At 53.9% G+C, this 12,086-nt stretch overlaps 1 long non-coding RNA gene across 1 annotated transcript; it reads left to right on the forward strand.

Annotated features, from left to right (window-relative positions):
• Positions 1-785: 785 nt before the first annotated feature.
• Positions 786-3,258, forward strand: LOC140846154 (uncharacterized). Its single transcript, XR_012125072.1, has 3 exons — positions 786-1,681; positions 2,246-2,376; positions 2,624-3,258. It is a non-coding gene; the product is annotated as an uncharacterized lncRNA (long non-coding RNA).
• The last annotated feature ends 8,828 nt before the right edge of the window (positions 3,259-12,086 follow it).

The raw sequence follows: 12,086 nt of genomic DNA on the forward strand, positions 1-12,086 counted from the left end.
CTTAGGGTGCTTATGTTGTCATTTCTATAACCATGGCCAGAGTAAATTTGTAAAATGCACATCCCACTGACCACACCCCACCACCGGCCTCTGGTGCTTCAGCCAGTGCCCAGATGCCTGGGCAATCCTGCCAGGTGGGAAGAGGCACTGTCCCATGCAGTTATGACTGCCAGGGAGTGGGCACGTCCCTCCTCATCTTTGCAGGTCACAGATGTACCTGGATCTCATCTCAGGACAGCAGCGGGTGTGCCATTAGGAGCCAGCATGCCGTCTACCTGACCCCTGGCTTGGCACGGTGATTCTAGCCCTGGAAGTACAGAGTGACCGCGCCAAGCTGGGGAGCTTCGTGGAGGAAGGGCATCCCTGAGCTGCTGTGAATTTGGATCAGGAGGTGCCCCTGGCTTTACCTGGGTGCTTCTTGCCATGTAGGAACACAGGCAACCTTGCATCCCTGGTCCCTTTGGTGGCCTCAGACAGGTACTGGATTCTGAGGCCAGATGCCCACATCCCTGGTTCACTCGTGAGTCCCCTTTGGCCGGGATCCAGGATTTGGGACCAGAGTTCTGTGCCCTGCCCTGGGGCCCTCTGAGCTGAATGGTGCTGGTCTGCCTCTGGCCTGGGGGCCTTACCTGCTTTAGATCCTTCCCTCAGGCTGTGCCTAGAGGATCCCAGAATTGCCAGTTGGTTCCATGAAGCTTTCAGTGACACCCATTTCTGGGCATGGTTAATCAAAAAGGTAAATGAAAAAAAGCATTCAAACAGTTATAGGACTGAGTTTCCCGGGGTTCTGCTTCATGACGCAGGTGGAGCCCTGTCCTGAGGGCTCTTCCGCCTTCTGTGCGCGAGCCTCACCTGTGTCCTGCACCTGGCTTTGCACTTAGGGGGTGTGGCCCACTCACCAGGGCATGGTGCTCTTCTCCTGGGGGTGCTCTTCTGCAGGGCTGCACCCTGCGCCTCCTCCCCAGCGCCTGCCTCCCCTCCAGCGCCGTGTGCCCCCAAGTGTGTCTGGAGAGGCAGGGAGGCCCCTTCCTTTGCTCACCAACGGTTCCTCTCTGGCAGGGACGGAAGACCTCTCCTGTCCCCCTGTTCCCACCACTGGGACACAGTCCTCACACCTGGGACAGTCCAACATCCCTGTTGTAGGTAACAACTGACTACAAGTGGGTCTTGAATACAGTGATTTTCCTATAGTGTCTTTCAGTGGAAAAACAAGGAAAATCTTGTGATTTTCCTTGTGAAGAAAGAGAAAACCTTGCCACCACACTGTCTGTGTGTCCTGGAGAACGGTGGCCCTGCTAGACCACAGGCAGCTTCCTGTGGCCTGCCCCGCACCCCTGCCCTGCTCTCAGGACCTTCCCCACTGGAAGTCCAGCAGGCTTGCAGTCCAGATGCCCACACCTGTGCCCGCAGCCAGTTCCTGGCCGCCTCTTCCTGCCTGGGATCGTACAGAGCTTCATCTCATTTTGTGTTTCTGTGCCACGCTGAATCTGGGGTCTCCCACAGGGGCTGTGAGATCTTTTACCATTGGCTTCATCTCCTTTTTGGAAGTTTTCCCAGGTACAAAGTCCTTCTCCATCCTGCTGGCCCCTCTCTTTGGCCAGAGCAGACTGCGGCCATGAGCACATCTTGTCTAGTGTCCTACAGAAAGTGAAGAAGGTCAGCCGGGCCTGCTGCAGTGATCGTAAGTGGAAGGGCATGTGATTGGCAGGGATGGTCCTGGTGTATGAGCTTGGACCTCATCTCAGTGATGATGTCGGGACAGAGGGACAGAGCCCTGGGAAGCTGTGGCTGAGCCAGCCCCTGCCTTTGTGAACGCCTTTTCCTCAAAGCTGGTGTCTACACGGGAGCCCCTTTATGATGATCTAATTGGAATGGTAACGCATGTAGCGTGCTGCCACAGCTAAGAGCAAGATTGGAATTTGAGGAGACGCAGAGACAAATTACCTCTGAATTTTCTTGCAGCCATAAAAGCTTTTACTGTATAGTAATTTTCCATTTTTGCTGCAGGCATATTTGCATATTGCTTAACAATTTATCTCCTGTCGTTTGTCAGATATTATCCATCTCCTGTTAATAAGCTAAGACAGGTCATATTAAGACTTTGCAGGCCTCCCGTGCTCCCCAGCAGCCCAGCTGCCCTGCCCACAGGACCTCTGTTGTGGGAGCAGACAGGGCCCGGCGGGGCTGCACCTTAGCCCTGCGGCAGGCGCTCTGTCTGCAGCCCCGTGTTCCTGTCCTCTTGTAGAGAGAAAACGGAGTCGTGGCCAGTCGTGGCCTTCGGAGGAAGCTCTGGTAACCCAGCTCTCCTAAAGTGGGAGCCAGGCTCCATGTGCAAATGGCAGCAGCCCTGCTCTGGATTCTACTTCTGGCGCCAAGGTTTGCCTGACTCCTTTCGCTCACTGAAACTCATCTTCTCACTTCTAGCCTAAGGATTGTAGGGCAGGGTTAACTAGCCACTTCATTTCTTTTTCTCTTTTTAAATATAAAAGCAGTGGCACTTTCTTCCACACTAAGATTCCCATGGAACCCCGGATATACAGCGGCCACTGATGAGCTGCACGGGGGCTGAGGAGAGGACGAAGTCCCGTTTTCCTCTATTTCTGCCGTCCTTGTTTCCCCACAGGGAGGCCCCGGGGCACCTCCTGGCCTCTCAGGCCCCACAGGGCACAGGATAGAGGTGCCTGCCAGAATGTTCTTGGTCCTGCCTCGGCCTGGACACTCCAAGGCGCCAGGGTCATGAGCTTGTGTGTTCGGCCCCTGCTTCTGGCCCGGCTCTGTGCTCGAGCTGAGGAGCTCTTCTGTTTTCCTAGCCCCAGACGAAGACGCCGGGACTCTGCTCACTTTGAGCCTGAATTGGGAGAGTAGGTCCTATTTGGCCGTTGGTGGACAGACTTTGAAAGGAAAGAAAAATGGTTTGATGCTGAATGTATGATTAGATTTGCATAATTGAATTGAAATGGAATTAAAGGATCATATGTTTGCACAGTGATGCCTAAAATCGGATTGCAGTGCTGTGAGCTCAGTACTGAAACGGGTTCCTCAGGGACGCGTGGATGTCTGCTTCCTGGAATCTCTGCAAGAGCTGGAGAAGAGTCTCTGGGAGGGATGGTTTGGGGCTGCCTGTCAAGGGGGCGAAGGGCTCTAGTGACAATGGTGGAGTTAGCTGAGCACTTCCTGGGTGCCAGGACACCCACTGCGTGATTTTCTTAGACCTTCTTGTTGAATCCTCACCATGTCTGTGACATAGGTATTGTTATGTTCCCCTGTTACAGATAAGGAAACTGAGGCTCAGACTGGTTAAACTCGTAAGTGGTTAAACTAGTAAACCAGACAGCAGTGTCATTCTCTGTGGAACTGGGTGGGGTGAGCTCGGGTATTCTACTGGGGAAAAACATGCAAACATGTTCCACTTGTGCACTTTGTGAGCAACACTGTGCTTTTTATGTTTCTGCTATTGGTTCTATTTATAAGTTTGTTCCCTGCTGTTATTTTGATCTGAAAATAAAATGCCAGAATGTACCCATCAGAGGACATGTGCAGCGGAGCTGAAGATCAGTCATGAAGAGGAGCAGGTGACGCTCTAGTCCGGGTCTGTGTCCTCCCGCCGTGGTGGGCCATGCTCCCCAACCCCCCCAGGGTGCCCAGGGAGCTGGGCTGCTCTCTACCTGTGTGTGGTCCCCTCTCCATGTTCTCGCCCAGTTTTGCTATCCAGCACAGAATGGCCTTCCTGAGGCAGGCAGGCTGGCCAGGCCTTGGCAGTCGTCATAATCATGACTGAGACACTGACATGTCTCGTTCACACAAGATGTGCCTTAGGATCAGTCTGGGTCTGCAGAGCTAAAGAGACACCATCATTCTGGAGACTGGGGGCAGCTCTGCCATTTTGTCATTCTGACTTTGTTTGTGTCTGGAAGAGGGTCAGAAGCCTGTAGAACTTCCAAATGCAGGCTGGGAGTATCTTCTTCCTAATGTATCACTGGGTCCCTTCAAAGAGTCTTCACCCAACACCTCATTTGGTCCTTGCAAAGCCCAGCAACGTGGGTCATGTTATATCTGGTGTGTGGATGAGAAAACGGGGCCTGAGAGGTGGAGGGACTCAGCACATGGTCTCATGGTAGCTGGGACCGCAGAGCAGTGAGGACCAGGGCTGCCTGGGCTCACCTCTTGGCCCTGCCACTTGGGAGCCGTGTGCCATGGTCGCCGGGGGCTTGTCTCGGCTCTGTCCTCTGTCCTGGATTATAGTCACACGTTGATGCCCTGGGTGGAAGCAGAGCGCTTACTGCCCTGCCCATATCAGGGATACTCGGCTGGGCCGCTGGGATGTTGGTGGACAGGATGTAACAGAGGCTTTCAGCGGCTTCTTTGGTTTGGCTTGTTCTCGTTTGGAAAGCTCGCCCAGGGGGCTGCGGGCCGTCAGCATGGACCGTGGAATAAGACACGTGGGCAGATGCGGCTCTGATGAGAAGTCTGGAGTCCAGTCTGGTGCAGCTGAGGCCAGACTAGATTAGCCAAATTGTAGCTGACCTGCAGACCTGGAAGAATACATGTTTATTATATAAGGCACTGAGATTTTTGAAATTAATTATTATGCAGGAAGAACTGACCAGCACAATGTCCTTGGGAAAATAACTGGCTCTTTGGATCCTCCCTTTCTCTATGACCAAAATAGAGACACTAATACCGGCCTCGCGGCGTAGTTACGGAGGTTGGGTGGGACGAGCTCCGTTCCCGGCGTACAGTAAGCGATCGTTTTGTTCTGCTTTGTGTTCTCCGTAGGCGGAGTTTCCCTCGGGGGCTTTGATGTTAATGCCATTGGTGGCAGAGGGGGACCCTTGACTTCTGGATTGAGGCTGGTTCCAGCAGGATTGGCCTCCTCCCGGCTCCCCAGCGGCCTGTGGGCCTGGCTTGCTGAAGCATGTGGCATCTGGCGTGGCTCCCTCAGGCCTTGCCTGGGACTCTGGTTTCCTGGGGTGACACCCTAGAAAGGCTCACAACAAATGCATTTTGTTCCTCTTCGTTGTTCTAAATGTATCCTTTTGCTCAGAGAGGTAAAGGCCGGTCAGGGGGCTGGGAGCTGGGAGCCTGGGTCGCAGTGGGTTCCAAAGGCCCAGGTCACCACTGGCTGATTTTCCTTCTGGCTGCACTGAGATTATGTCCCTTAAGGTGCTGACCTCGTCACCATCACCTATGAGGGAAAACTCAGCGCAGTGACCCCTTGGCCTCAGGAATAAATGTCTCTTCCTGAAGAGAGGCAGAGGCTCTGTGCCTGGGTGCTGGGAGTCGGCTCCCTTGAGGGAAACCCACCAGGTCTTACACACCCAGTGCCTGGCCTCCCTGGACCTCATTCTACTTCGTGGTCATGAGTCCCTCCAGGAGGGAACTTGGGCCATTGCCATGAGTAGACCTGGGGCTCAGGGTTCTTGAGGAGCTTTTTAGGACAGTCCTGGGACCTGCTCCCTTCCTTCTTAGCGAAGCCATCTTCCTTGTCCGGAGCGCCGTCTCTGCAGGGGTGCTGAGCGTGCCACGGGCGTGATTGCGTGTGACAGTCACAGCCATCCATGACATAGCACTATCTTCATGATCGTTTCATAGAAGAGGAAAAGGATCGTCTAAGAGAGGAGAAGCGCCTTTCCCAGGGCCACCCAGCTGAGTGGCAGAGCTGGGATTTGGACCGAGGCCTGTGGCTTCATTGCCGCAGTGATTGTGTCTGTCTGCCTCCGCCCCTTTTCTTTCCCTGGAATCTGTCAGACGAGGTCCAGCCCTTCAGGATGGATGCCCTTGGCTGTCTCTGGAAGTTTCTGGCTCTGGAACAGTGCTCCTCCCATCTCCCTCGCGGTCCCCTTCATGCTGCCTGAGCGCGTTTTGGAAGTGAGCAGGCTGTGAGTCACAAGTGAGGGTGCAAAGTTGTTTTCTCTCTGCAGCTTTGACTTTGATAGTTGGGGTCAGAGACTATTTCCCCTGTTTGGCTTCTTCCATGAAAACATGCGTACAGTGGGTGCTTGATAAATGCCCACTGAGTTAAGTCAGAAGGAAAGCAAAGACTGTCCTCAGGAAAGTGCTAGAACTCCACTGGAAATGAAGTTGCTGTGCTGAGGTGAGGGTGACGGCTTGGAGGTGAGCCCCCAGCTATGTGAGCCGTCCTTTATGGAAACTTTTCTGTAAAAGGGACAGAGGCTGGAAAGGGTGATGAGGAGAGAGTCCCGAGAATCTCAGCCTGTCCTGGCACGTTGGAGACTTAGCAAGGCTCTGCTGGTGGGGGCAAGACCGTGGGCATGTGGCCTTGACGGTGCCCTGCTCGCCAGGGCCAGGCACACTAGTGCTGTGGGCAGGACCACTGAGTCATGCCCTGGGGGGTGGCGGTGGGGGGCGGGGGCTTTCAGGTTGAGTTTAGAAATTCAGCCTCTTAAAAAGAGAGAATCTGACAAGAAGGGCTTCAGTTTTCACTTCACATTAGCTGTTGATGTGACCTGGGTTTTCTTGGTAAATTCATGTGAAAGGGGCAAGTGGGTAGGTGGGGACTGCCTTTCCCACGTGTGCCGAGCACCGAGGGTGAACGTGCATATTCCAGGGGAGAGATGTCAGCACGTCCGCTCAGGGGGTGAGGCACCTACTGGCACCTCTCTCGGGCTGCCGGGTGGGCAGGCAGAGAGGCTGCTCAGGGGCGCAGGTAACGAACTGGGCGGGGCTTCACCTGGGGTTGCCTTGGGCTCCCTGAGTCTGGTGGTGGGTGAGAAGAGTAGGGTGCCTGCATGCAGCCCCAGCCACGCGGGCTCAGCTCCGCGGGAGAGTACATTAGCCGGTCCTGGAACGGCTTTGCTATTCACTGTCATGGACAAAGAGGACCTCTGCCCAAGAGATGTGCCCGCAGTTGCCATGGCAGTTCAGAAGCCCCCCTCACTGCCCTCCACCAATTCCTCCTGCCGTCTTGAGTGCCGTGCACTGCCCCTGACGGGTGTCCTGCCGCCAGCCCCAGGACCTCACAGTAGAGGGCTGGAGCTCCTCTCCCACGGAGGGCATCTGAGGCAAGCTCGGGGGCAAATTAGGCATCAGGGGCCCAGGCCGGGGCTCTGAAAGGGCTGCTGCCCCCCAGCCTTACACACACACACACACACACACACACACACACACACACACACACACACACACGTCCTGGGGGCCTGTGAAGAGGCCAGTGGGTGGAGCAGACCCCCAGAGGGCCAGGCACCAGGTCATCAGCAGGATCTAAGGGGAGGCGCAGAGCCAGGCACCAGGCCTGTCCTCAGATGCTCTGGAGTCAGGACAGCCAAAGACCAAAGACACCCCATCCTCCCCAGGCCCCAAACCAGGAGTAAGCAAAAAACGGGACAGGAGGACAGCACTGTGCAAGTCGGGAGCCCCTGGAGGCAGGCAGGCCTGAACCCCACACCCGAAGTCCTAGCTGTGCGGTCAGGGGCCCACCCACAACTTCTCTGAACCTCTGTGCCCTCATAAAGAGAGCAACAAGAGTAACTTCACAGCATTTACCTGCTTGAGGTTGAGGTCAGATAATATATTTAATGCCCCGGGCACAGACTCTGTGGCAGTACTTCCGCGGAGATGGAGCTTCGGTTGAGGGGCAGCCTTATCTCTGAGGAGAAGAGATGGGAGGGCGGGCCTGGGCCTGAACATGAAACCCACAGCAGGCAGGGGAGTGTGGGCTTCGTGATGCAGGAAGGGCAGCCTTCCCAAGGCTGCCCTCCGTGGAGGCTGCTCCCCGTCCTGACTTCCGTATGGCCCTCCCCAGCCTCCTGCGTTCTGTGCTCACGCCTGGGCTGCAGGGAGGAGGCGTCCGCACTCTCTGACTGCCTTGGCTCCTCCCTGGGCCCCTGAGGACAGGACTGTGCCTGGCTCTGCCCTATCCCCTAGGCCCCTGCTGGTGACAGGCCCAGAGGGTGTGGCTGAGCTGGGTGCTGGACTTGAAGGTCGGGTTCGGTGGCACTGGGCACCTTCCCTGCTGTGGCCCCTGTCCTGAAAATCCTGGTTGTTGGCACAGGGCCTCTGGCCCCTGGTCTCAGGGGAGGGAACTGCTTGGGAGGGAGCCATGTTTATGGACAAATCCCTTGAAAAAAGAGGTGACTTAAGGCAAATAAAAGTTCTGTCTGCTCTGATACTTGGAAATCCTGCCTTCCTCTGAGGCAAGTGCCAGCAGGGGCTGTGCCTTCCTGTCGTGAACTTGCAGTGTGGGGTGAGGGTGTGAGCAGCTGTGCAGGGCACCAGGGCTGCAGATGACGGATGTGACCTGGAACCTGCTATGGTGCTGTGATGGGACTATTTTGGATGGTGGAGGGGAAGGGGAGGGTGTGCTGGCAAAGCTGCCTTGCTGGTGGGTGCTGAGAAGCTGGTAGCTGTCACCACGTTCGTGGTGATCCTCCTGAGGAAGAGGCTGAATGAAGAGGGCTGCGGTCAGCTGCCCCATCACGGAGGCCCGGCGGGGCTGCTGTGTTCCATCCACCCTGCTGGTGAAGGGACCTGGGGGTCTGAGCGGTCATCGGATGCCACAACACACATGGCTCAACGCCAGATGGATGGTAACATGTGGGAAGAGAAGCAGGGGCAGGGAGCACTCTGAGGACGCCGAGGGTCCCACCCCCGTGATGATGCGTGTGCGCAGGAGAACTTTGGTTAGTGCCTGTCACCACTGCTAGAATGTGGGCTCCCGGAGGGCAGGAACCAGGTTTAGTTTTACTCCCCACTGCATCCCAGCACCTAGCAAAATGCCTAGTACAAGGCACATGCTCAGAACCTTGTGAATGAATGTTGACTGACAGGAGGGACCAGGGAATTTCTAGGACTTGGCGGGGGTTGGGATGGGGCTGTGTGTGTGGATGGAGGTGCAGACAAAATTGCAGATCATTGAGGCAAATACAGTCTGAGGCTTGAAGGCATATCTGGGTTTTTGTGGCCTTCACAGATGCAGCCACTCTGGGCCCATGCAGTGCCACGCAAGTGTGACCTTTGGAGGGCAGGGCGTCCATCTCCTCTCCAGATGCCCCCCATCCTGGGCACGCTGCAGCAGTTGATGCTTTTTGTGGCTCTTCTGGGGACTGAAGGGGGCTCAAGTCTAGGGGGCCTCCATGCAGAACTCCAGTAGAACACCAGTAGGCCTCATGGTGCCTGGCACAGGAAGCCTCATAGCAAGGTGGCTGTCAGAGCCCTTGGGAGGACAGCGCTGGGACAACCAAGTCAGCTTATCAATAAAACATGGTCACAGGCATTAAACCATTCTGGTTTCCCTCAAACTATCAAACTGGACGCCCCTCTGCCCTCGGGGTGGAAACAGAGATGCAGTTTTCCTCAGGAGATGCGTTAATGTATTATAATTTGAGAGGATGCAATAAGTTTTTTATAATTCTGTAATTTGTATAGAATTCCTTATAATAATGTGTAATGATTATAGTTATGTACTCATAAAAAGCTTCCTAATCTTCTAATTATGAAAGGATGTTTTCTAGACTCCAGAATGGTCCATCTTTGAAAGTTTTTTTATTTTTAAATTTTTTATGAGAGTCAGTATGGAGTTTGGATTCTGCTAGCTGTACCCTTGTCAGTGGGTCCGGATTATCTCAGCAAAGCAGAGGCACTGGCCTCCTCCAGCCCCTGGCCCTGTCACCCAGGAGGGTGGCCAAGAGAAAGAGCTTTTTCACAACTGGAAACCTTTCAATCTGCCAGAAATGTTATCATCTGAAACAAGTATGGGGCTGACTTTACTCCACATTCATGAAACAAACGCTTACTGAGCACCTACTGTGTGACAGGCATGTTGTAGGTCAGCTAGCAAGACATGAACCAAGTAACCACTTGAGTGCTGTGAGGTTGCAGCTGTGCTGAGAGGTGGGGGTTGATGGGAGCTGTGGAAGCCAGGCACACAGGGCAGCAAAAAGCTATGATGGTGGGCCTGGCCTAATCAGGAGCGTCGGAGAGGGCACCTGGGAAGTGACATTTGAGTTGGGCTGCAAAGGACAAGTGGGAGGTAACTGGATAAAGGGTTGGGGGAACACTCCAGGCTCAGGAAGCAGCCTGTCCTGTCTCACACTTGGAAACAAACAGTTCTTCCTGTCCCCCCTCCTGTGGCCCAGCAGCAAAGATCTCCTTTTGGGTCACCTGGAGCTCGTGCCTCTGCAGGAGAGGTCAGAAACCCTACCAGCTTCTTCCATCAACATTCTCCAAGAGGGTTTCTTCCTGTTCAGCTTCTCTGCTTTGCGTGAAGCTATGGCTCTGGGGATTGAATCCAGGCCTTGCTGCTCAAGTCTGGGCTGCCATCTCTTACCACAGATCACCTGGATTTGACAACAGCTTCCTAGCTGTCCTTCACAGCCAAGGGGATCTTCACATAGGACAAATGGGAGTATGCCAAACCCCTGCTCAAACCCTTCAGTGGTCTCTGAGCACCAGCAGATGAAACCCAGCTAGGACCCTGCCAGCCTCGGAGCTCCTCTGTCCCTGGGCCTCTGCTGTGCACACTCCAGACACCTGGCGTGTCCTGGGCTGGTGCATGTGCCCAGATCTCCCTCTCTTCAGGGTCTTTGCACATGCCATTTATTCTCTATAGAATGTTCTTCTTGCCCTAATTGGACCTACCCATCTGGAAAATTCCTTCCTATCCTTCAGTTCCCAGCTTAAAAGTCACCTCTTCTGGGAGGCCTCCTGTGACTCGTGCTGTTGCTCCTTGCCAGCTCGTTATCTAGTTCTCCACTGCTCTTTGCTATAGATACTTGTTTAGTATTGGTTTTCCCCTTCTGGGCTATAAATTCTGTTAGACCAAGCACATGCTTGTCTTATTCACAGTATGGCGTGTCTTCAGTGTCTACCCAGTGCCTGGCACACAGTAGGTGCTCATTAAATGAGTGAGTGGTGACGCTGCCGCTCGAGGTGGTTGTGTCCTGCCTCCTCTACCTCACTGGGATGTTCACCACAGCCCCTTAGCCCTACACAGGCTCTGACTTCCTTTTGACATCAGTTGTAGACCATTTCTTATGTGGCATTTCTCTGTCTGTGGAGTGAGATGGTGTGGGGGACAGATCACCCTCCCTGCATCTACCCCAGTTTCCAGAACTCAGCCACACAGGGATGGATGTGAGCAGGTTTCAGTGGGAGACCTGGACTTATGGGGAGTTTAATCAGCTTTGAATCCTCTCTGGGACTCAGAGGTGAGGAATTCAGAGTAAGAGGGAACCGATGTGAAGGGTCCATTGCCCCAGGTTCTCAGCTCTGGGCAGCCCAGACCTTGATGTGAGTCAGAGCCACCTCCACAATCACATCTGACTTGCTGGCAGGAGAAGACGGGGGACGGTGCCAGCTGGGCAGGCCATCCATCTGGCGGGAGTTTGGCCTGAGTCTTGCCAACCATGCAGACCCGTGTGAGAAGACATTAGGGGCACATTGTTTCTGGAGGCTGCAACAGTGTATGGCTGGCAAGTATTTATTTCTGATCCATTAAAGAATGCTTTGGCACAGGAAATACAGACTAGGAATGAAATTGTAATATAATCAAATTGTATTTTTATGGAAAGTATTACATTTTTCTCTAAATAAAATTCAGTAACAAAATTTTATTTGCTTTTCCTCAAAAATGCCTTTCCAAATTGATTTCTCAGAGAAACTGTGGAAACCAGTATGGTTACAGGAAGAAAGGGCCTGAACAGAGGCTTCTGATCCAGAGCACAGTATGGTGATTATCGGCGTGCTCGGGACGTCTTGGGCTCAGAGCTCCCCCGATTCCCAAAGCTTTCCTACTTGTCAGCTCACTTTCACAGAGCTCTCTGGAAGATGGCAGGAATCCTGAGATGCCCCTGCCAGGGTAGAGGAAATGTGACAGCAGAGGCGGGCTTGTTCTTTCTGAGTCATCCCTCGGCAATGGAGCGGCAGGCAGGTGTTCAGAGGAAAATTATTAGAAGAAGCAGATATGAGGTGTAGAGTTTGGAAATTGCTGGAGAAGAGGATGTACAAATTACTGTCTCTCTGTGCAAAGGTTTGCAGAAAGGATTTTAAGCTGTCCGTTCATAGCCCCAGTACATTCACACGAAGAGTTCAGAAATTCAGTTCGTCTCACCATTGCTTTATATTTGCAT

This window comes from Manis javanica, chromosome 14, assembly GCF_040802235.1.
Source record: "Manis javanica isolate MJ-LG chromosome 14, MJ_LKY, whole genome shotgun sequence".
NCBI lineage: Eukaryota > Metazoa > Chordata > Mammalia > Pholidota > Manidae > Manis > Manis javanica.